This window comes from Pteropus vampyrus, unplaced genomic scaffold, assembly GCF_000151845.1.
Source record: "Pteropus vampyrus isolate Shadow unplaced genomic scaffold, Pvam_2.0 Scaffold26, whole genome shotgun sequence".
Lineage (NCBI taxonomy): Eukaryota > Metazoa > Chordata > Mammalia > Chiroptera > Pteropodidae > Pteropus > Pteropus vampyrus.
In genome coordinates this window covers 6,485,979-6,506,591 of record NW_011888807.1, presented here as the reverse complement: position 1 = coordinate 6,506,591, position 20,613 = coordinate 6,485,979, and the positions used below count along the sequence as shown (strand labels likewise).

The window sequence follows — 20,613 nt, the reverse complement described above, 5'->3', positions numbered from 1 at the left end:
CACTCAGGTTAGATACTGCAGAACTGTAAACTTATTTTAATGATTTGAGCTATTACTCTAAGAACAATTAAGAAGATGAAAGGAAGAAGGAAGGAAGGAAGAAAGGAAGGAAGGAAGGAAGGAAGGAAGGAAGGAAGGAAGGAAGGAAGGAAGGAAGGAAGGAAGGAAGGAAGGAAGGAAACCTAATTGGTTTTAAGCAAAAGTACACTTCTGGCTGCACAGGAGCAAATGTGTAAGAGATGGGCAAGATAGGGCAGTGAGAGAAAGGTTAGGGAGCTTTTGAAATAATTTTGGTAAGAGATGATAATGGTTCCAGGGTGTTAGAACTATTAGCAGAAAAGTGGAATAATTAAAATTAGCATGTAAAATACACAGCTTTCCTGATTTTTTGATTTTATGAATAAGGAAAAAGAAGATACCACAAGTTTCTGGCTTACCAAACTTAATAGATGATAGTGCCATTCACTGAGGTAGGAAACCTTGGTTGTAGAAGTAGAATTATGAGTTTATTTTGAGTATATTGAGCTTGTTGTGTATTTGATATCTTTAAGTAGATTAAAATATTAAACAGATAGTTGAATATACATACTTGGAGCTCATACTTGTCATTGGTGTATAGAATTGGTGAAACTCAAACTTGAGATCATTCAGAGAGAGTATATAGTGAACAGAAAATTCAGTCTTCAACTGAAGTTGGAGATCACAAATTGGTAGTTGTGCAAATTTACAATGTTGTCTGATCACTTTCAGATTTCTGAATAGCCCATGTTATAAATGGATGCACAAATCCTTTGATCAAAGAAATGGCATTGCGATTGGGCAAATATGGTGGAGGTACAAGATGAAGGGTCCTCAGAAGTTATGGTCTCTAATCTAAAAAGGAGAATAATAGTCTATAAAAGCATAGATGAACTTAATAAGAGAAGCAGAGAGTGAAAGGGAGTGTAAGATCTAGAAAAGTATAGTTTGTTGACAGATAAAAGAATATCAGAATTTAAAATTCTGAGGTGGCAAATGTCTAGGTGACCCAGAAGGAGACCATATAAGTGGTTCATCCAACTTCTGTGACATCAGAATGAGAAAGGTTTTTAAATAACCACATAATGATTAGACTAGAATTTAATATTTAATAGCAGAACATGCAAGTGTAATTTGGAAGCCACAGTTTGTAGGGAATAGATATCTCTTTCATTTGGATATTGGAATTTCTCAGGGTTATTATAGGATTTAGCCTGGAGAATAAAATTGTGAACCTGATAGAAAAATTAATCAAGAAGATTGGAAGATTTATAATTAAGTTGGGAACAGATATGAGTTGATGGCAGTATGAGCCACTAAGGAGAGAAAGGATGTAAAATATCCAGGGATCTTGGATTCCTTATTCAATCTAGAGCACTTCCTTTTTAATGTCCAAGTGGGATAATTAATTATTAATTGCATCAGCATGGATGCAAACTAAGGAGATGTATATGCATAAGGAATAAATTTTATCAAGCCTATATTTGCCTGGTGAGCTTCCTATACCTTGCCACAGCTTACAGCTTTCAAATGTTCAAACCCTTGAGTCCGTAAGAATCAATGTTGTTCTTTATTATAGTTCTAAATTAATATATGAGATTTTTATTCTTTGAGCTCCCCTTTCATTAATGCCATTTTGTCAGTGTACATTTTGTTAACACATTATTTTCACAGAGTAGAAAGTTGTATTGCTTTCTTAAGTCGTTAAGTAAAGAAAGGTGTTACTCTTTCTTACATACAATCATGATTCTACTATGCCTCCTGGAGGTGATACACAAGCCACCTTAATTCAAGACCAGTTGTTGTGAAAGGCCTCACTCACCTACTTAGAGGTTATTCTTCAGAGCCGCATGATCTCCAGGCTGTCTTCAAGCTTTCACATCAGAATCTCCTGAAGGATCTTTCTAAAATTAAATTTCCTTAACTTTATTTTTAATATTACCTGTCGAGATTCCAATACATAGATCTAAGTTTGACTAATAGACTCTATGATTTTGAAAGCTCTCTGAAAGACTTAGAAACTACTGAATCCAAGTTGGTTCATAAATGGGACATTTTAAATCGTGTTTCAAAGTTTTCTTATTCTAGTCTCAGAGTTTAAGTTTTCATTACATTTTATGAAAACCTTGTTCTCACTCCCATCCCTTATTTACAACAGGCTTTCTAATTATCTTTTGCTACCAAATTTATAATTATATAATTATATAGTGTGAAAAAAATAAAATATTGTTTGAAGACAAAATGTTTCAAGTAATATATTATTCTTTACCCACTCCCATTTCAGACCATTGTGAAAAGACAATTCTTCTTCACTTTAAGAGCATTTGTTAGTAAACAGTCTTAGAAGATATAGATAGAATCACCCTGGTTGGCAAAGGGCAGATTTACTGTTCAGTTTAATAGAGATAATATCAGATTTCTCAGCTGATGAAAACTGACTGTATGTAGCAGCATCCATTAGAGCACTCTTTATTGCTCCCATGGAACTTGAAACGCAAGGAGAACTGAAGCAAGCCAAAGTTTATGCTAGTTTTTATACAGTAATAATGTACTTTGTCTCTAACTCAAGAATCTCATGTCTTCTGCCAGTATCTATGAAACTGTGGCAGGTTAACTTGCTAGCTTGCAAGCAGCGTAAAATTTGAGAATATTCACAATTTTTGACACATCAGTAATTAAAAATTAAGAATACTTCTTAGAATTTCTGTGATTATAATATTGCTGTTAGTATAAAGAGATTATGAATTTAAAGTATTGAAAATAATGTTTGTTATATACAAAATCATTTTTAAAAACCTTACCTAACAATAGTACTAGTATTAGTAACTATAGAAATACCTTTACTCTCTGCATCACTTACAAATATAGATACATGGCATAAACACATTAAAACTTCATATTTTAAATAATGACTCTCTAATATAAAACAATCACATTAAATTAGGAACAAACTCAAATGACTACTGGAATCAATCTGGTAAAGTGAATTAGCAGAAACTGTGCCAGAGTGGAGAGAAATTTCTTCAGAAGAGAACAGCCTAAGAGTTTCCTGCTGAGTATTGCTATGTGGGAAAACTATGAGTCCAGTCTTGCCAAATTATTTGATTTTAAGAGAAAATCCATAACATTATGATATGTAATTTTTATGGTTAAATATAGTTTCATATGTATTTTGAGTCCATGGGCTCAAAATCAAATAAGTCTATTAGCCAGATACAGACCATGGATCCTTTGCTCTGTCAAAATGTTAAGGAGTATCCAAATTCACTTGTAACTGCGTCACTGACAAAGGAAGGCAGTAGTTGATGGATGGTGGCTTGTTGGAGAATGATCTTGCACATAAAACAAAATAGAACAAACCAAAAACAAATGAACAAAAAAAAACAGAGTTCATTTATATCTTTTTTAAATGTCAAAATAAATATTTCAGAAAAGTAGCATAAGAGTTATATATTGATATCCATGTAGTACTTGCTTTTTATCATAGCAAACACCCAGACCCCAGAGTCACAAAGTAATGGCATCATGGGAAAGAATTTCGTACTAATGTTGAAACTTTGAACTATCTTTGGATAGTAGTTCATGTGGTGTTTGACAAAGGTTGCTGTGTTTCCATCAAAAAATTAAAATAGTTCACAGTCCTTTTGTGATGTCATTGTGGTGCCATGGGGGTACTTCAGTTCACAGTTAGGAAACCGAACTGTGCCATACTCCAATGTAGAAAGATCATTGGATGCAAGATGAATGTCATGCTTTATCAAGAATTAAATCTTTATCTAACATTTGCCTAGAGTTAAGTCTTCAGGTTAATTTTGTCCTATTCACAAGATGGGTCTTGTACAATTCTTAGAAATATATGATAAATATAGAGGAAAAATAATCCCCACTACTGGCTATTTCTCCAGTAGCCACTTAACTTTTTTTTCCTAATTCCATTTTTTTCTTCTCTCGCATTCTCCAAACAGCATCTAGAGACATCTCCATAAAATATAAATATAAACAAAACCCATCAATATCTTACCATCATCCCTGGGCTAGTGCAAGTCATACTTTACGATCTGGGCATTTTCTGCCACACAGGAATTGCTCTCTACTGATCCAGCTAGACCACCGTTCTTGGCTCTCAATGTACGGAAGGACTTTCAGTTTCTCCCCAAAGCCTCTCTCATGTCTGAGCCACATGCTTTCCTCTGCCGAGAACATCTCCCTTCCCTTCCTCTTGCTAACTTCTACAAAAACGGAATAATTTCTTGTTCCTTCAACTGTCACTCCTTCCTCCAGTATCACAATCAGGACACCACCTGGTGTATTCATAAGAGCAGGACTTTGGAGGCAGTCGTAAATGGCTTCTACTTATACCTTTGCTTTTAATAACTTATGATTAATGTTTGAGTCAGTACTTAATGTTTGGTTCAGTACCAAATCATGTAACCTCCCATGAATTATTTTAATATCCAACTTTTACATACATTTTAAAGCACTATTATCTGTAAACTAACACATTATAAGGAATTAATGTGGGAGGTTGCTCTTTCAAAATATGTCCCCTAATAGAAGGCAGCCAAGAAACAGGCTGAGCTTTAGTACATCCCAGTTTCCAGCACCTTAATAGTGCTTCTTTAAATTCTGCCTATATTTCAAGTTGGACTTGACAAACCTTACAAAAATACATACACTAGAAATAATAACAACAATAATACTAAGTATAAAAAATAGAAACAAGTGAGGATATATTTGGTCAAGAAAGAAAAAAATAAAATGACACTGAGGGTCATGTTAATAGATTGTTCTTGGCATGTTGTAAGATTCTGTGTACTGGTTTGCCAAGGAACTGTCACCACTGAGGTGATATGAAATTCAGCGTCACCCCAGCGGCATGGGGGAAGAGGAGGTGGAGGATAGTGAAGTATGGTGGACGGTAGTGGTGTTTGTTGTTGTTCCTCAATTCTTCCCTGCGATGCGGCAAAGAATTACAGGTCAGCGAGATTTAGAAAAAGTAAGATTTATTGAAAGTACATTTTAGATAGGCCATGCTAGGGAAACCTGCAGCTTTGTGGAATTTGAGAGGTGAAGAGATAAGATAGTAAACTCCAAAGGGAGGGTCGGGTTTCCAGCCAGGAACACTGTAACAAGGCAGAAATAGGAAAGTCTGTTTATATTTGGACTGTGATGGGAGGTCCTAGATGATCCATAGGTGAAGTCACCTTGACTGACAGTTGGCTGCTATATAATGCTTTGCCTACTATGCATATGCTTACCCAGGATTCAGTCTTTTATAGTTATATTTATAAACTTCTTGGCATAGTCATGAGATTATAATGATAGTATAATGAGGCTGAAGTTATGGGCAGTACTTTCTGCACATCTGTTTATAGATGGTTTAGCCAGCAGCTTTTATGGCCTTTGTGCTATACAATTTGGGGCAATTTATAACCTAGAAAGGGAAGTATTTCTGGGAGGTCCTTAAGGAAAATCTTTAAGGGAAGTTTCTGTGGTTACAGAGCTGGGTCTTTGCTCTTGTCGCTCATGCCTAACTGCTTAACAGAACCAACATTTATACCAAGCTTTCTAGCAATCAAAGCATAAACAAGAAATAGAGCTATAAAGTTTCTGCTGGGGAAAGACTTGCCAGTTTGCTCTATTGTATCAGGCAGTGAAGTCCTGGATTTACCTCTTTTTACTTAATCTACATTAATCTTTTGCCAAATAGATGACACTTGGAAGAGATACAAATGTTCCTGAAATGAGAATTAAAAAGTTAATCAAACTGTGGCTAGTGATGTGAACCTCTCAGTTTACTCACTCCTAAATATACTAACAAGTCCAAGGAAAAGTTTGAATTACTATAAAAAAATTTCGATTCCTCTAAGACTTTTGATTTTCATGGCCTATTCATAAATGTAGGAAAAATAATGAAAAACCATGGCATTTTTACAACAAACTGCAAAAAAAAAAAAAAAAAGTCATTTTTATCTTGAATTTTTTTCTTTGAATTGTGTCCTGTAAGTTAATTTCAGACCAAGATAGAGCTAAGAGAGCAACGTAAACTGTAGGTAAAGGAACTGGAAGCAGATTTTGCTGACATGGCTAGGTAGTTTATAACTTGAGAGTTCCAGTTTTATCATATCATGAAATTCCTGCTAACCATAGCATTCTAAAATATCAGGTTTAAGATTTTGGATTTGAGAATCAATTTTGTTTTCCAAAAGGCAGCATACCAAAACATAAAAATCAATATCTTTTCTAGTCAAGATAAATCTTATTTACTAGGAATGAAAGAGATTTGAAGCTCTTTTTCATCTTTATACTAGTAGCATGAAACAAAATGGCTGTTATTTTTAGCAGTTACATATCCTTAGGGAAGAACAGGACACTACATCTTCAGGTCATTTACACAAAACATTTGAACATCGCACATATCTGATTGCAAAATATGAAAAATTATCAGTCATTGTAGAATCATTCTACTATAATATGTAATTTTGAAAAATAAAATTGAGACTCTAATCATTACATTCTATCTGCATAAATGTGATTTTCAAACAAAAAATACCAACCTTATATGATGCTTAATCCAGTGCCTGTGTGCGGTAGAAGAAGGCAATGTATAATCTATGCAAACTAGAATGTCAATTTCAAAGGACAGTGAAAAATCCTTAGTCACCCAAGAGGAATTAAAGGGCTAAATTTTAAATTGCAATCTTGATCCATAATAATTAAAAGGCAAAGAGGTCCTTTTTACTGTTTTTTTTCCTAGTTCAAGGACAATTTGATTCTAAATTGACCCAGATGAATTTTATGTAATTTGCTTAATAAGGTTAACTTCCCACAAATTTATGAGGATTATGCTTTGAAAATGCTATTAATTTTGATCTTTTTTCTAGTTTTCAATTATACGAAGTATCACCTACAAATATTAAATCACCTAGTATCTTCTCAATACATCAATGCATTTGAAATAAAATGTTCTTTCTTTACAGAAGTGTTCTCTTCTGTATGAGGAAAAGAACAATCAGTATAGCAATACAGGGTATTTGGCAGTAATGGCACTCACTGAAGACAACACGTAATTGTACTTATTGAGTATTGAAGACAAAAGAGGTTAAATCTTAGCAGTTTAAGAAATGCAAACTTGATGCTCTATCATGTGTATTCTTTCCTATATTTGAACGATCAAAAGCAAAATGTTGTATTGTCATTAGACATACACTTCAGTAACGTATTACACTGTAATAATGACATTATCCATGCATATGAGCAGTAGGAAACACTGGTTTCTCTAAAAGATAATTCTCACTTATCTCAGAAATTTAAGGAAAGAAAATCTGCTTTGAGGCCTTTGACAAATTTATTTATTTTATTTGTTTATTTTTTTTACTATTATTTATTTGACATAAGAAAGTAACCATAATTTTGGAATACATGCACACTCTACTTCAGATAAGTTATTAATTGTATTTTTAAAAGCGGAAGTTTAAATGATATTTTGTTAAACTTCAAATTATGTTTATGTGACATTTTTGTAAATTTTAGTCTACTTTGACATTTTATCATATGAAATAGTTGACAATACAACTATTTAATTACATAAGCTGGTGCTTCTTTCTCACAACATAAAAGCTAATTTTTTTCAAGAGCTGTTCAGAACTGTTATTTTTTTATTGTCACATAAGAATTTTATAACAAGTTCTTAATTGGATTTTATTCATACTACTTTTGAATGTTACATTTTCTCATTAATATTTTATACTTAGGTAATGCCCTAAATTATACCTTTGTTATTTGTTGACTGTCTTAGTAGAAGTTGCTTGAGATCTGGTGAACCTTGCTCTTCCTTCTAAAACTACCTGGAGAATCTCTCATTAACCTTTATTTAATCTTCCCAACCCCTTAATTTGAATCAATATAAACAGCAATAAATTAAATAAAGATGGTCAGTTTATAGTGATCATAGAATGAATTACAAAAATAATTTTCTTGAAACCACATATGTAATATTACAAATTATAGAAGCATATAAGGAATTGCAATTCTTGACAGGTCAAATAACATTGACTATAAATAAACAGAATGATAACAAAAATAGAGATCATCTGATAGACATACATCAAAATAGAGATCATCTGATAGACATACATCAATACAGAAAAGAATTTTTTTTCTGACATATGGATAAGCTTAATTTTAAAAAATTGAACATCTGTTGCATAGCAACTGACAATTGATAAAAGAGAATGTAAAAGAATCATCACACATTATTTTCTCTGGCACTAATTCAATAACCCTAGAATATAATGACAGTAGAAGAAAAACTTTTTAAGTGGCATTATAATTAGTATTTGGAAATAAATTTGTGTCAAAAAATAAAAGAATAACTTTCCATTAATAAAAGAATAACTTTTCAGCAAACCTATAAATATATGAGTCCTGTCTGAAACCTTATTCATAGGAAAACTTAAAGCTCTATATTCATTGAAAGAAAAGAAAGAATCTTAAGAAATAATCAGAAAAACAAATATAAAGAAAGCAGAAGAAAGGAAATAAAGACAAAAGCAGAAATGAGTAATTAGAAAATAGACTGTATATTTAATAAGGTCAGTATAAAAATCAATAAAGCCTTCAAACCACTAATAAATTCTTTCGAGAAGAAAGAAATTATTAAGATATAAAATTCATCAAAAGAATAAAGATTTCCAATAAAGAAGAAATTTAAAAAATTAAAAGAAAATGCATTTCATAACTCTAGGAATAAAGATTTGAAAATCCGTATGTAATAGATATGTTTCTAGGAAAATAAAAATTATAAAACTTTATTTATTAGAAAACATAATCAAAATTACAGATAGTATAAAATGATATGCTTTCTCTCATAGTCCTGCCAAATATCTCAAAATTTAAAGACATAGATGCTATTTTAAAACTGATATCGCAGGCACAGGAAAAAAAAAGTTTCCTATTTCTTTTTATAATGCCGGCAAAGCATCAATAGCAAAGTCATAAAGATAACAAAGAGAAAGAAAACTGGAAATCATTTTTACTTTAATATTGATGCAAAAATCTTAAAGAAATACTAATGAATATAACCTGGTAATATATTTTCAAAATCATATGCTTTAACAACATTAATCTCTTTCCAATAATTTAACTTTGGTTTAATACTAAAAAATCAATTTACATAATTGGTTAATTATAATTATATTTGTAGGTCCCTTACCTATTAACATGTACATTTTAATAGATATTAAGTAGATATTTGAAAATCAGCAACCTGTATTCAAGTTAAACAAAACAAAACAAAATCTGTAAAAACACATACATACCAAAGCCCAGTGCCATGGGCAGTTGGCGACACCCTAGGAATCTATTAAAATCAGTGGATCTGGGGAAATATGAAGTAGGGGAAAAGAGGACAAGGAAGAATAGAAGAAAGAGGAAGAGAAAGAAGAGAAAATAAAGAGAAATAAAGACAGAGTCCTGAATTGCACAACTCTGCACAATCTGTGCAACCAATTGTGAAAGAAGTGAATGTTATTCTTTTCTGGCGACATAATTGCAAGCGAGAATGTCCAAGAGAAATACTTACAAAAAAAAAAAAAAACAGAAATTGAGAGAGATTCAATAAAGTGGAAGATTACAAATACATATTCAAAATGTAATAACTTAGAATACATAATGAAATGGTTAGTCTTTTAACAAAAACTCTGTATAAAACCTGAGAGAATACTATTAATACAGTATACACTTTAGAGAAAATCAAATTTAGAATTGAATAAGTAGGAAGATATGCTTTAGTGTTAGAAAAAATATATAAAATATTATAATATATAAATATATGAACATGCAATTTTTTTAATTTTTGGTATATGACTACAAAAATCAGTATTCTGTTTAAAGACATATCTCTCCATATAGCTGTAACTCATACTAAAATAAAATATATAACTGCTGAGATTTTCTATCTCTATTTTCATGTGTTAATAGATCAATATAAAATATCTTCTCTTAAGCATTAAGATATATAATATATAATAAATTAAAATTTATTATAAGTAAATATGCAAATTATAATATAATTAAATACACATATTTTACCTAATAAATTAAGTAATTTATATTACCTTTAATAAATCAGTGAAAGTAAATGGGTATTGTAATAGAATAACAGATACGGAAAGGTTCTGGGAGTCATCTCGTTCAATAAGCTCTACTTCATTTCTAATTTATATTTATGTTGCTTCATTCTGTGGTAGCTGTGATCACACAAAGAATCGCAATCTTTAATAAAAGTTAGTAATTTTATTATCTAAGTGAAGAAAATTGTTGCACAAGCACCTTAAAATTTTCTTAACATATAACTAACTTATGACTCTCTAGGTAGACATTATTTCTTAGCTAAATTCTATTACTTTGTAGTAGGTGATAATTTATGTTATATTAAGGTAGAAGAGATAAACAGAGGGAAATTATATATAAAACATGTTATGTAGTTATTATATGTATATGTGCGCAACATCTACTTATATATACTTTTATTTTTCATATTTACTTACTAATAAGCTTCTTGTATGATGTTAAAATTCTTCTGTGTACCAATCTATCATTTGACATGTTTTTAGATAACACGAGTATGAAAAAATTATGCTACATATTTTCTCATTTTACTGCTTAAATTACTTTGAGTTAAAAGTTAATGACAGATAAAAAAATTTCTGATGAAAGAGGAAAAAATATAAGTAAATGGTAGTACAGTAATGTGTTACCAGTTTAACTCCCACCTTTCCTTTCTCTCAAGCATAAAAGCTAGCACACATTTTGTTAACCACAGCCCACCAAATTATTTTTCTCATCAGCCTAGAGTTCCAATTGTAGGGAGAAGTGGAAAACTTAAATTTAATCTTGTATTTTCTCTGAAAATAATTTATAAAGTTTAAACTTCTGAATTCAGTCTATGGTATTTTATAACTATTTTAACACTTAGGGACATTATTATGTTTTATTCATATTTAATGGTGATTAATATGTCTTTGCTATATAATCAAGATAAAATAATACAGTTCCTGAAAATTGCTCTTTTTAATAATAAAAAAAACAGAAATTACTAAGAACTTAATAAGGGATTTGAAACAAATTTAAATGTAACAAAAGGATTTATTTTAAAACTTTCACCCACCACTTTTGAAGTGATAAACTGAGAAGAATATTATTTAGATAGAAAATCAAGCTTGCAGGGTTTTTTTCAGAAGAAAATCAATTCAAGGGAAATAGTACAGTAATTATTTTCTTCAAATGTATATAAAGCATTAGCCCTGATTTCTCTCAACTATCCTTCAGGATCATTCCTCTCTATTCAAGGTAATGTAGGTTTATATTACCCTGAACAAGCTAAAAAGAAATCATTTTGGAGACTGGGACTTAAATAGAACTTAGTTCTATTTGGAGTAATTTTTAAAAAGAATATTTGTACAGTAAGCATAGCACGATCTAGAAAAGATATTTTGTTGAGTCCTCAAATGTTTACGATTTGATCAAATAGATATTATTCCCTATTTCTATTCTAGACATGTTTTTCTGATTAATTATGTGATATCTCAATATTGCCTTTTGATTTCTGAAAGAAAATTTATAAAATATTTTTAATTGGTCATAAAACATCGAGCCAATACTGTTACAGAAAACAAACAAACAAACAAAAAAACCTCTTCTTTGTGCTAAATTACAATTGACTTTGGGGGAAAAAAAAATGATATGTGTACCCTGAAAAACTATTACTTATATTCATCCATTTCAATTCCTCTTTGAAAAATTTTAATGTTATTTAATTACATTGCTCTCCAAAGCAATATATTTCTTCCATTCATATCTCAGTAATTTACTCTAGTTTAGACCAAAGGAATAACATTTTTGGTGTAGATGTGACACAAGTCATCTCTAATATTATTTTTAAAACATTATCTAATCAGTTCTTATATTTACATTTACAAAAATATCTATGGAAAACTTCTTTACTTGGGCCAAAGAGAGATTCCACTCAGGCCAAGATGTGGTTTCAAATAAAAATGTACTACTTAAGTGTAAACATTTGTCATTTGAAAATATCAGATTAGTTCTTAGGCCTGAATAGTGCATAATCAACCTCTCTCTCTCTCTCTCTCCCTCACCCCCCATTCTTCCCCTTCCATCCTTCCCTGGAACAACTAAAAAATTTAGAAGACTTCTTGACAACATAGCAATCTTAAAAACCGGACCATTAGATTGCACTTGTATTAGCACAAAAGTTTAAACTTGTTTGCAGTATTCAATTATTTTGCCCTTTTAATCTTATTATCTTCTTTTTGTCAGAAATATAAATAATGACTGTGTCTACAAAGTGAGTAAAATCTGATACCTTTATAAATATATATAATAATTATTTAAAATTTTTCTTTTATAAATATGGTATACACACACATAGAGAGAGAGAGAAAAATAGAGAGAGAGCAAGCACTCATTTTCTGAACTAAATGTGGTTATTTAATAAATATAACCTAAAAGATTCATTTTTAAATAACTATATATTTTAGTCATATTCCTAGCTCTTATATAATAATTCAGTTTTCATATCATTTTGACTCATCTTTGACAGAAAGCATGCAGACTTAAAAAAATATGAACTTTCTATTGTGTTAGTTTTTTAGTGACATTGATTGAAGCATACATATACATGCTTCTCCTCAGATTCTTGCAAACTGAGACTATGCTTAAAGGAGACAGAAAACTGTGGCAAAATCTAAGAAAGTCATTCCTCACTTATTTCTCTTTCAAATCTTAACATATGTTTGAACATAATTAACACACCTAAGTTTGTATTCAATATCCTGTGAGAGACAGTATTCATACTGTGGCCGATTCTCTTATATATTCTCACTGTAGAAAAACCCATTACTCAAAAACACAATTATCCTGGGTGGGGTTTTAGCTCTTTTTAATACCTTTGAGAGAAGGACTTACATCTCTGCTTTACTTCTGAAGGGAGTGTAATATATGTCTTCCAGTGTTGTAGTTCTTTTAAAGGTCTATCATCCACTTGTGACACTGTCAATCTAGAAGCAGCTAGATTTTAGAATGACCGATTCTCCCTCAATTTCAGCTCCAATCTCAAAATTTTACTATGATATGAATTTTATTATGACATTTGTATCAAGGGCAATTATGGAGAATTCAAGGTTTGATTTAATTCTTTCCTTTGCTTTACTTTCCAATAAATCTTGGGGTGACCCCAAGAGGTAAATTCATAAACAAAACCCATATTCTGTTTTTCACTTCTCCATTATTCTATCTCAGTTGAAATTTGCCCTAATTTTTCTCAACCACCCAAAACTCTACTGGCAGTTTGCCAGTGTAATGTTTACACAGTCTGATAAACTAAATCATATTAATATGTAAATAGGACACTGTTCATCTTAGGATCTTCTTTTTCCCAAATAGCTTTAGTGAGATGCAGCCTTGGTAAACAATGCTTCCTTTTTATTGTCTAGTTGATGTTATTATGTCTGGTTGGCCCTTTTAACAGGTCTAAACCTTACTACATAGCTTCTGACCTACTTTTCAATTAACACAGGACACACTATGTCTCTGATTTTATCATAACCTCAATGCATATTCATATTCTGAGTTTTATTATTTTTAACTAGTCCTGGCTTACAACATTATTAATTTGAATCTCTACTGCTGAGTTATACATTAGAATTTTCATATAAACATTAATTGAAATAAAGAAAGATTATATTCCTTCCAAAAGATACTTTATAGAATATTAACATATTATGTCTTCAAGTAAAAATTAAAATTATCTGAGGCCTGTGGTCTGCAAAAGTTAGTATATTATTAATAATTAGGAGAGATTCTATATTACTTTGACATTAGTACATTGACTCCACAATTGTCCATGTTCTGTAAATGATAAATCTATAAGCACTAAAAAAACCAAAAAGTGGCTTTATAGATACCAGCAAAATCTTTTATCAGATTAGGTGCTTTTGCAAATATTTCTGCCATCAAGCATATTTGGGATTGCTTCAGAGATCTTGCAAAATTGACTACATATTTAGGAGTCAGAATAAAAAATGAATGATGCTTTTTAGTGTCAGTTTTCTTAACATTTGTTTAGAATATTAGTCTCCTCTAGGAGCTTACACAAGCGTCTTTACTTTTTTTTTAAGCAAAATATTTTCTGAAACATAATCTTAAACATAAGGCCATTAAAATAAACATATTTTAGGGACTTTAAAATCATTTTTATTTTAGGCTCATAGTCACCTAAAGTTCAAGTTACACTTATTTTTTAGACATTTATACAAATGATTGTACCATATCTTTATTTTAGTTTTTAATTGATAACCATTTAGTTCAGTCATTGGTATGAGCAGGTTTTGGTATGAAAGTTGGGGGCATAGTGAACTAATTTACTTATTAAGGGAAGGGTAAGTAGATGTTATATTTTAATCTTATAAAGTAACTTATTATCTATTAAAAATGAAATATAACTAATAAATTTATATTGTATATTTATTATATGACAAGATTTTGTTTATTCTTCTCATTTATTTTATCTCAATCTTTCAATAACTGTGGGACTAAGCATCTAGAGTACAGTAATAAATACTTAACCTATTCTTAAAGAATTTAAAGGCTAATAATAGGAGATAATTTAAACAGATAAATACATATAATGTGGCTTGAAGGAGGTTCAAAAATGTTTCTTAGCAACACGAAAGAGTGATTAAATTTTTCTGAAAGATATAGATATGTTTATATGAAATAAAAGTAATATTGATAGTGATAATAAAATAGCAATAGCTACCATTAATCGAGTACATATTTTATCCTAGGGAATGTGCTGTTTTATAAGCTTCTAAGTCAGAGGTAAGCTCTGCATTGGTTGGAATTAGAAAGTTTTCAAGAAGTTAAGTAATATATATGTTCGCGGTCTCTCCACAAGGAAAAATCTGTAATTCAAATCCAGGTCTGCCTGACTCCAGAATTCCCTTCATTTTCTTTACATTGCATTGTTGTGGCTGAATTTAAAACATGTAAGAAGGAAGACTAGGGGAGAACTTTGCTGAAGTTCTTATATTTATTTGCTTTTTTTGTTGTTGTTTGTTTGTTTGTTTATTCTGTGCACACCAGTTGAAACCATGATGTAAGCAATAAAGTCCTATAGAAATTAAGGTCTTCCACAACCTCACTATCACTCTTTTTCATTGGCAATTCAACAGACATTCCGTGCTTTGTTAAATGATGCTATTGGGTATGTCTTTTCCCTACCTTACCATCTGGAGCATGTCTACTTATGCTTCAAAAACTTCTGAAGATGTCAGTTCCTGATCTACATCATCCACCCTTATTTTGTATGTTCTTAAATCACTTGGTACGAGAAAGAATTGTAGTGCTCTGTGTTGTGATTATTCTTGGCCTGCCAGATTCTGCCACTAGATTGTGTGAGCAGCTTAATGTAGTCTCAGTGACTAGTTAATAGTAGATGCTCCGTAGTTTATGTTGACATAAAATTAAGATATTAAAATTATAAACACTAGTTCAAATATATGCATTTTTATAGTTAACTTGGTCAAACAAGAACCTTGTAATATAGAGAATATCTTGCAAAAGGAGAAAGTAACCTTTGATAGATTCTTCTCAACAAGATATTAGATTTATAGTACTCAAAGAAAAAAAAAAAAAACATCAGGAGAAAGAATAGAATTCGGACTCTCTGCTCTACAGAAAAGAATGAATAATAATTTTAATAAAAAAATTGATCATCATTCATTTTTAAGAGTGTTGAGATTTTTGAATTTAATTTTCCAGTGTAGTTTCCTCATCTTGCCCCTCACATTTCACTCTTCTCTCCAAAGCATTAGTTTAATCTATTAGATTTTCTTAGATAATCCAGAAATATTTATATTTACATACAATTTATATACCTCTTTCTGTTGAGTTTAAATCATTTTGCTAGCAATGCATTCCATATATCAGAATGTAACAATATTTTCCCATAATGTAATGTTATGTATAATCCAAGGTAAAAATGGGGAAAAAGAAACACACCCACAGTAAAGAGGAGATGACAGTTTTTCATCCATCTTTTCTTTATGTTTTATTATAAACCATTTTATGACACACCTTTTCAATGCATAGCTGCTCTAATTCTATCAGCATTGTCACAGGAAGTTTGCTTTTCTTTTTTAGTATTGCCACCAGCAGCATAATATCTATTTTGTTATAATTGATTTTCAAGTTTATTTAAAATGCTCCATGAGGGACAGTATGTTAAAATGATTCATCATGTTTATGGGAATATCTTGAGGATGAAGTTATTTTTGTGTGATTTCAACTGTTAAATAGTACTTAAAAAAATATTTTGAAATAGTTTTACTATACAGTTTTTTTTTAATTACTACTTTTTATAAGACTATGATTAGTTTCAAAAAACATCAATGAGAGGGTCTACATGAATAGATACTTGGCTAGGCTTTAGAAATATACAAGATAATGAAAACATATTTGTTCTCAAGGAGTATCCCAAAGCAGTTTATAAATATCCATATTGACATATGATTACGCAGAGGTTCAAAAGACCCAGAATACAGATGATCTCTTATAACTTATTTTAGAAAATTCTGATTCCATTATTCTTCAAGTAAAGAACTCATAGTCCATTTGGAAAAGTTAACATTTAGCTGCCACTTTATAATCCAATGAATTTCTTTTCTAGAAATACTGCTGAGTTGAGTTTCTTTTCATTTATTTCATATAAAAGTGTGTATTTTGCACTCATTTTCAGCAGCAAAATAACATTATATGATTGACTTCTAGAAATAAATGTGAAAAACCAGCTTACAGAACTATATGCGAAGAATAAAGGGTTATGGTATTTTTTAAGTTTACATAATATCTTCGTATAATATTATATACTTACATTTAACAGTAATTCAAGTATTCATTAACAAATATTTGAGTTGCTAGTATTGTGAACAACAAAAAATGAGTAAGACACTTTTATTAAATTTCAAATGGTTTTTAATCTAATAAAAGGAAGAATGGCTAGCAATAACTATAAAAAAAAATTCCTAAATATCTAGTGCCATAAAATAAATGCTTGCAAAGTGCATAGTAGGTTATGCAAAAGAAGTTCAGATGTTTCTCAAAAATCATTTCCTAAAATATATTTTCTTCTTTTACCCTTCTTCTCCTCTTTAATGGAAAAGCTTCTCTTTGGAGCCAGAGTAGTGAGGCTTATAATCTATGTGTTTCACTTCTTCCTATCACTTTTGTGTATCTCAAACTACCTCCTTTACTTTTAAATCTGTTAAACAATTTCTATAAAAGAAAAAAAATGCTTTAAAGAAAAAACATCAGCTTTGAAGTCTTACACAGCCGGATTAAAATCTTCACTTTTATGTTCTAGTCGAGTGAGCAAGTTATGTAATTTTTTAAACATCAGTATTCTCATCTGTAAAATGGGGTAATAATACCTTATTTACCCTGGATTAAATTATAGAAGGCACCTATAGCACATGGTGAAACATTTCAGTACAGTAATGGCTGCTTTTTTTTTATAGCGGGGTTTATACCCAGGGACAAGAAGTATTAATAGGTACTTACAACTACAATGGGACTTGATATGGATGGATAAGAATACAGCGAATTGTGGGATCCATGGTGAAAAGTATGAGAAAAGATCTAGGATGAAGTTATCTAGACTAAAAGATAAAAACTTTGATGTTCAGAAGAGGGAAATAAGCCGGAAGAATATGAGTAGGAAGAATTACTGTTAAATGTAAGACTCACTCTTGTGGTGAGTCTTAAATGCCACTAACTTTTTGGGCAATGGAGAACATTTGAACATTTTGAATGGAGGAGTGACATGATCATAATTGTGCTTTGTAGTTGTAATTGTAGTTCGTCTTTGAACAAAAGGAAGTAGAGAAAGTTTAGAGGCTGAGAGGCAATTTAAGAGATGATTGTTCAAGTCAAAGAAAATGATCTGTCATAGACTGGGGACACATCAGAAAGGAGGAAGATGATAATATGGGAAGGAAGTGAAAGGATTTAATGAGTTATTATTTGTGGGAAACAAAGGAAAAGGTATGTTTTGTGGTTGTTGCTGTTTTAAGGCGAGAAAAAGCATGGGGCAATTTGTGTTATAATAGGATTTACTTAGGAAAAATTTTTAAATAGTGATTTATACCAGGGATGATGAAATTAGGCAAAAGGTTCTTTGTCTAAATTTACAAACTCATCAATGAGTAAATAAAAGTTAAGAGGATAAATATTCCTCAGCTAATAAAAAAAAAAGATTTTAAATTTCTGGCTTCTGGACCACAACTATATTTACTCCTCTATGTTGGATATGAACATTCCAGGGAACATCTTAGGAGTAAATGCTCAACATTACACTGATATCGAAGAATGATATTTGCACTTTGGAGGGGTCAATTTTTATATGAGTCATCAACATGGAATTTATAGTCTTAGGGACAACATTGACAAGAGAATGAGTACTAAGAGAGGAGCAATTTGAAATTAAATCTTTGAGGAATATGTACTTTTAGAGTATAGGTAGAGGAGAAGTAAAGACAAAATAATCTAATCTGGTTGATAAAAGATAATTTAAAATAAGGTAGAGATCTGTAAGATTAAGTTAAGAAAGGAGAAAACTTAAAAAAAATAAAAAGAAAGAAAAGTAATATAGAGAGGTTTAATGGATAAGGATTAAGAAATATCACTGGTTTTGGACTATCTAATCCATGAATACTTTTGAGGGATGTTTTTATTTTACAAGTGTGAGATGAACACAAAATTAAGCTTCTGTTGTAATGGCTTGAAATTTGAAGACAGAGAGTACCTGCACTGAGTTGTAGTGATACTTATTTGAATTTAGTCTTTCTGTTTGTAGGCACTATAAGAAGATCTGAAAGATCTTACAGTATAAAGGAAGAAAATAAATGTCACTGTTGAAATCTTGTACCCACTAACTAAATTAGCCAATTTTATTTTTTCTCTATCATCTTTTACTTGATGCTCTTAAGGACATTTCTAGCACTGAAATTCATTGTAAACTCTCTTTTATACTGTAATATTAATAATTTACTGTGCTTTTCTGCCAAAGAATTCCCTATTTACTGTTCCTTAGGACATTCGTCCACATCACATGATGTGATAATTAAATACCAATGTCAAAAAATATTGGTTGACTGGCTTCAGATTTGGGCACACAGATAAGTAAGAGTTCAGTCACTGAGTGCTTGCTTTTATAAGCACAGAAACTCAATTTGATCACATTGTACACAGTTGATAAAACTCACTTGATGAGCTAAACACTGTAAGAGTTGAAACCAGGTATTCTTTAACTTTAAACCTATCACAGGGTCTTACACATAGCAGGTGTTAATGAATGAATGAATAAGTGAGGGAATAAATGAATAGAGGCATAGAATATATGCTAACCAATTACCTAATGAACAAAGAAATCATTTATTTTAAAAAATCATGTGAAGAAACTAATATTTTGGATTTAAAGGTTTTAGAAAATACAACCGGTGATATAATCAAAAAAGCAAAAGTTATTGTATTGATGCAAATATTTTTATAGTCATATTGAATAAACATTTTAGGAAAAACAATAAAACAAAGGTATAAATTTTTTTTTTAAATATCAACTACTCTAAATCATGGCAAAGAACTTATTGTGGACAGTTTGTTAAATAAGAAAGGGAGGAAATTATAATGATAGATTAGACCTATGGGGTCGGGGGAGGTTTGGCTGATAAGGAGTAAATTTAATTTAAATTTAGATTTAATTTAGATTTTTTTCTCTATATATGAATGAATAATCATTCCTCCATTGTTATTAGTTTTGACTAAATTTATAATTTGGGGGTGGACATTATTTAAGATTCACTATTCAAATGCACAACATGTAGGCATTATGATATTAAGGTTTTCATATATTTCACAAAGAAAACTCAAATATTTTTCATCCAGTTTGAGTTATAGAAAGCTATGGATTTTTTTTTCTGTATAAAGCTGTTGGTAATTTGTCTGCCAGTTATCAAACAGGTACATAAAGTTTAAAAACAGCTGGCATTTCAAAGGACATCTGTGTTATAGCTAGAATAGACATTAAGCATTTAGTAAACAATGCTATACAATATGAACTAGGCTTTTAAAGGATAAAAGTTTCTTCCTTGTCTTATCAATTGTTATAATAAAATGTATCAGGCAGTGGTAAGTAAGAACACTTAATGCATTTCGGATTTATCTATAAAGTATACTAATAGTTCTAAATAAAATAAAGTCAATGAGCTATCGATATATTGTAGTAAAAGCATAAGATGGAATTTCTTAAACTCTATACTTGTAACTATAAATGATAAAAATAAAAACAAATCTGTTATCAGCTAATTCAAATGATAATTCAGATGTGACCAAAGATGATATTCTGATAAATTATTCTTTGGGAGTACACTTTAAAATAAGTCTCTATGACATCGATTTTACATTTAGAACTTAGAATTTGATAGAACATTAAACTGGGCAATTAAATCTATTTAAATA

General features: G+C 30.5%; 1 protein-coding gene across 1 annotated transcript in view; it reads left to right on the top strand.

Annotated features, from left to right (window-relative positions):
- CADM2 (cell adhesion molecule 2) overlaps positions 1–20,613 on the top strand; it is a 992,109-nt gene that overhangs the window by 939,104 nt on the left and 32,392 nt on the right. The window lies entirely within an intron of this gene.